Here is a 6000-nt window from a genome sequence, read left to right as displayed (position 1 = left end):
AAGAATAAGCTACCTTTCTACAACATCAAGAAATGGTTAGATATTCTAGTCTTCTCGGATAGGGACGAATAAATGGAGGTCTCGTCTCCTGCAGGGTTGGGAGTAGGAGACGTTAATTTCCCACGTACGAGTTTACTGTGTGATGGATGTCCTCCCCGGGGTGAGATGGTGGTTACAAAGGGGTTAGGTGTCAATTGGGAGGAAAGTTCTGTTCCTTTCTCCTGTCATTCCGGTGGGGAATGAATTAGATTCTAAATTCTAAATTCTAAATACTAGGTTCTAAGCTCTAGGTTCTAGGTTCTAGGTTCTAGGTTCTAGGCTCTAGGTTCTAGGTTCTAGGTTCTAGGTTCTAAGTTCTAGGTTCTAAGTTCTAAGTTCTAAGTTCTAAGTTCTAAGTTCTAAGGTCTAAGCTCTATTTTCTAAGTTCTATGTTCTAAGTTCTAAGCTCTAAGCTCTAAGCTGTAAGTTTTAAGTTCTAAGTTCTAAATTCTAAATTCTAAATTCTAAATTCTAGATTCTAAATTCTAAACTCTAAATTCTAAATTCTAAATTCTATATTCTAAATTCCAAATTCCAAATTCTACATTCTAAACTCTAAATTCTAAATTCTAAATTACATTCAGGAAATGCAACAATGGCCCAGTAGCATACTGCAGTATTTATTAGCTTACTAAGTTCAGTATATCTGATTTATGATTAGGCTCAGATATAACGCATGCTCTCATTGTTTGAAATAGCGTGCTCTATCTGTGTTTAAAACACGGAGTAGAGCTAGAGCTGTCATGTCATCTGCCAAATTGTACTATCTCTTCCCTTTGTTTTTTTTATCGTTAAATGAAATTTTGGAACAAGCGAGCCGCCAAGTAACAACAGAAGAACCAAGTAAAGATTATAAACATGCCAAGCGCCGTTATTTACATAATTATAACATGAGCGGAGACGAAAATTCCTCAAAGAGGAAACGGAATAGACAGCTCGAGCTTTAAAGGTCCTCACGCTCAGTTCGATCGTTAGCTGAAAGACGAACAGTACCAAAAGTCAAACACAGCTAACACCCGTATAGTATATATAGCTTCGTGTTTACAAAACAAAACAGAACAAAACTGGAATGATGAAAAATCGAAAGAGACCGGCAGAGATGTTTAAATTCATGCAAATCATGACGGTCTCAGAGCGACTTCGATCATGCTGAGGTCCATGGCGCCTAGTTTATCACGGTGATCTGTGGTCATCGCAGTGTGGCAAGTCTCAGGAATTACATCATCCGCCCTTAGAGTGAAATGCAATAAGAACTTGCTCAGATATCCTGTCGACTGTTACAATGTATGAGTGGAGACCACATCAGTCTCTAGATGAGTTTCATGGCGCTACAGTGGCAGTCCCGAGCAATCCTCGTGTGCTCGTGAATTCGGCTGCCGTTCACTCATAGACCTTCCGAACTGTTTCAGTTTGTGAACTATTGCAGATTGTGAACTTTGATGGTTTGACATTTTGATAGCTGAAGAGTGAATGTTTGAATTGACCGAGAGTAAAACGAGAAATATGGCACATGGTCGAAAATTGAAAACCTCATATTTTGCAGAGATACCGTGAAGTGAACGTAGAAACTTAGACTTGCTTATCTCTAGATCATTCACGAAAACTGAAACGGGTGTCGGTAGCCTTAAAATGGCGAAAATCAGTGCCTCTAGGATTGGCAAATGAACTTTGTTCATAAAAAATGCAAAAGAAAGCAAGCTCGTATAAATTTCATAAATTTGTATAGGAAGGATTGAGATGTGACCTAAATCGGGACCATTTCATTTAATTTGGAGCTATTGGAACGGTTTAAATCACCAATATTTGAATATCTCACCGATATATTCCAGTAAACTTTCAATTATCATTTTTCCCATGCGGTATAACTCAGAATCAGTGCATGTTGCGTTCATGATAGGTGGAAATTGTGTTGTTTTCAAGTATATAAACAAGTTTGCTGCTTTTCATTTCCGTACGGAAAAAAACAGTCTCGGCTGAACTTTGTGCAAATCGTAACATCGTCAATTACTTCACGACATAATGGTCGTAATGGCGGTCGTAATGGCGGATGGACATTTATCACAAAGCTCATTGTTTATACGCTTTTTTATCGTTTTCCTACTTATTTTAACTTGTGGCACAAGCAGAAATGAGGTTATAAGGAAACCAGCACTCAGGAGATCCGGAAATGAATCTTCCCTTCAAGGTAAATTTATAGAAAGACTGATTATTCCTCACCGATTCGCAGTCCGCCATCAGTTGGAATTGCATTGCTCAAACTTAAACGGAGAAAGAAATACTTGCATACAAGAATAAGGATCTATCCGAATTCTGTGGCAACCTTGCAACCGAAATACCTACTTTTAAGTGGAGATATTGAAACAAACCCGGGTCCAACAGGAGATGGCGGCTTATGCTCGATATGTCAAAGGACTAAAGTAGTAAAATCTACGGTATGCGACCGCACAATTTTTATGTTCCATCAGAACGTTAATAGCCAGCAAAACAAGTCGGAAGAAATAGTGATGCTAATGAGGGACCTCAAAGCTCAAGTTTATTTTATTTTATTTTTTTTTTTAACTGAAACAAAGATTGATAAATCGTACCATAATAGCCAATTCTCAGTGGAAGGTTACAATATGTATAGAAAAGACTGCAAGAAAGGAGGAGGTGGTGTCTTGGCTTACATTGACTCATCGTTACCTTCTAAGCAGCTAAAGTTACCTAGAACCTACAGTACAATTGAAGCCCTAGCCATTAAATCAACCTTTGGAAGACACGAAGTAGCTGTGCTTGGCCTTTACAGGCCACCGAGAGCCTCAGGGATCAGTTACTACATTAGACTGGAGGACGAGCTGAACGAGGTTGTCTCTTGGCTGTCACTGCAAAAGCAGTTCATAGTAAACACTGGATATCTGATCCTAAATAGACTCAGACCAGATAAAAAAGAGGGAAAAATTATGCGCGACCTCGAAGATGTTCATGGTCTAAAATGTCTGATTACTAAGCCAACTAGAATTACTGCTACAACAGAATCTTTACTGGATGTAATATTGACAAACAGACCTGATCTTTTTAAAGAATGTGGTGTCCATGATCCTGGAATTAGCGACCATTTGCTGGTGTATGGAATTCTGACAAAAAGGATCAAGTACCATCAAAGCAAAGTGATTACTTTCTCCGATTTTAAGAACCTTGACTCAGATAAACTGAAAGGGACCCTTAGTATAGCACCCTGGCATATGAGAGAAATATTTGATTGTGTTGAGGATTGTTATGATTATTGGATAAAACTTCTGAGAACTATTTTGTCCGAGTATTTGCCTGTGAAGAAAATGAAAGTCAGGGCAAAAGTTTTTCCCTATATGACCCCAGCATGGAAATCTGCTATAAGGACTAAACGTAAGTTTGCGAAAAGGTTCAACCAAAACAAAACACCAGAAAACTTGGAGCTCAAGAGAAAATGGAGGAATGAGGCTACACGACAAAGGTGAATAGCCATAAAGCAGTACTGGGAGGAAGTATCACATGATCTGAAGAATAATCCTAAGAGTTTTTTTCAAACCTTCAAACCATTCTTGGATAGAAAGGACAAAGAGGACAGCAGAAAGAGAGAAATACATTTATCTATTAATGGTACATTGGAAAAAGATAGGCTAGTGGTGGCAGAGTATCTTTCTGAGTACTTCTCATCCATGGCCAAAGGAATAGGAGGTGAACAGGTAGATGATTTAACTGAGGGGAATTTTATTAAGCATAGCAGTCTACATCTCATTTCTTCACATATGGCAGAATCAAATGATTCCTTTTGTTTCAGACCTCTAAATCATTATGAAGGGAAGGACGCCCTTGAAAATCTTAATACTCGCAAAGCAATTGGATATGAAGGTTTGCAACCAAAATTTTAAAATTAGTAGGTGAGGAATTGGCTCCTTCACTAACCAGGACTCTCAATACTAGCATTGAACACGGGACATGGTTATCTGACTGGAAGAGAGGGATATGGGTACCTGTCTACAAGAGTAACAACAGAGAAGAAGTGAAGAATTATCGACCAATTACAGTTTTACCCACCCTCGATAAGCTGTTTGAGAAACTATTGGGAAAGCAGTTTACATAGTATATGGATCCTAAACTTAGAAATAGCCTGACAGCCTATCGAAAGAACAATGGATGTGAAACCACATTACTGAGACTAGTTGAGAAATGGAAGATGGATCTAGATAGTAGAAAAGTTGTAGGAATACTATCCTCTGACGTGAGTAAGGTATTTGACTCTGTTAGTCCACCACTGCTCATTAAGAAAATGGAGTCATGCAGGGTTTCAGGATCAGCCCTCAACCTTCTGCGTACGTATTTCTCTCACAGACGGAACCGGGTCAAGTTGGGTCCTGTGACGAGTCAGTGGAAAGATACAATAAGAGGTTGTCCTCAAGGGTCCTCCCTTGGTCCTCTCTTGTGGAACTCATTTCAAAATGATCTCACCTATATAACTGAGGCGGGAATCTCCATGTATGCAAACGATCATCAAATTTTTGCATCAGGCTCGTCTGCTAGTATTGTTGAAGAGAAACTGCTGAGTGAAGGTAGCAAAACTACTAAATGGTACAGAGAAAACCTGCTACAAGTGAATGTTTAGAAATATCAATCCATGCTTATGGGTTCTGGAACTGAGGCCAAAAATAGTATAAACCTGCATATAGATGGGACTGACATTGAACAATCTAAATCTATCAAACTGTTGGGGGTACTCCTGGACTCTGAACTAAATTTTAGTGAGCATATTACCTTAGTCTGTAAAAAGGCAAGTCAACAGATAGGAGTTTTAAGTCGTCTAAGAAAACTAATACCCACTTACGCTAAACTACAACTTTATAAAGCCGCCATTTTACCTCACTTAACCTACTGCAGTATCATCTGGCATTTCTGCAGAGCCTGAGACAAACGTAAAGCTGAAAGACTACAGGAGAGGGCCTTGAGAGCAGTTTTCAACGATAAATGACTCTCTTATGACGGCCTGCTGAAGCTGGCTGAAACTCTATCACTGGTGAACAGAAGGCTCCAGGACATAGCAATCCTTATGTTCAAGGCAAAAAAGAACCTACTTCCTTGTCAAATACAGGAACTATTTATGTCAGAAGTAAACTGCGATAGAAGATATTCTCTAAGAGATGCAGATTTTAGAATCCCTCGTTTTAATACAGTAAAATATGGTAAACACTCAATAAGATACTATGGCTCTCTCCTCTGGTCGAAACTTACAAAAGAGTTACGCAGTGAAGACAGCCTGCACGGATTTAAGAGCAAAATCAGGAGAACTGACATGACTGTCCTGATTAATGATGGATGCAAAAAATGTGCGCTCTGTAATAGTTGATTTTTAACTCTAGGACATTGATAAATAATTTTAACTGTTAATAGGTTAGGCAAATAATTCTGTAAATAGGTTCCAGATTTCTTTTTTTTAGAGCTTTTACCCTGTGTCCCCAATTAGTGCTATGCACTAGGTTTTGAGGACACATAAATAAAGTTCACTACTACTACTACAATCTTATCAGGCAAACCGTAGTGAAATCCGGAATCTAAGCACATTTTAGCAGTTAATAACCTCGCATAGCTAAAGACGGCAGATTGGTTCTTATCCATATGGCTTCCGTCTTATTTCCGTTTTAAATTCATTTCCGGTTTTACGTTACGTTGCGTGTCACATGACAATCTCTAGGAGATTGCAAGTGCTTTGAGATTTTTTGGAGAGAGTTTTACGTGATTGTGATCCTGATTGTAATGCAATCGATCGTTATTGAGATTTCCTTTCTTTGTACGTTATCTTGTAACGCTACACGGATTAAAGGCGAAAGCTAAAATCCGTAGATTCGTTTCGAATTCTCATCCATTTTCCATGGCATAATTGTTCACAATAATACCTTCCGTAAGCTAGAGGAGAGCGTTTGTTTCTCTTTGCATATGATCGAACACATTTAA

At 38.7% G+C, this 6000-nt stretch overlaps 1 protein-coding gene across 1 annotated transcript in view; it reads left to right on the top strand.

Moving 5' to 3' along the window:
* Positions 1–6000, top strand: part of LOC148737487 (uncharacterized) — a 41262-nt gene that overhangs the window by 11354 nt on the left and 23908 nt on the right. The window lies entirely within an intron of this gene.

Source organism: Stylophora pistillata, chromosome 2 (genome assembly GCF_964205215.1).
Source record: "Stylophora pistillata chromosome 2, jaStyPist1.2, whole genome shotgun sequence".
NCBI classification, from domain to species: Eukaryota; Metazoa; Cnidaria; class Anthozoa; order Scleractinia; family Pocilloporidae; genus Stylophora; species Stylophora pistillata.
This window is presented reverse-complemented; position numbering and strand designations above follow the sequence as displayed.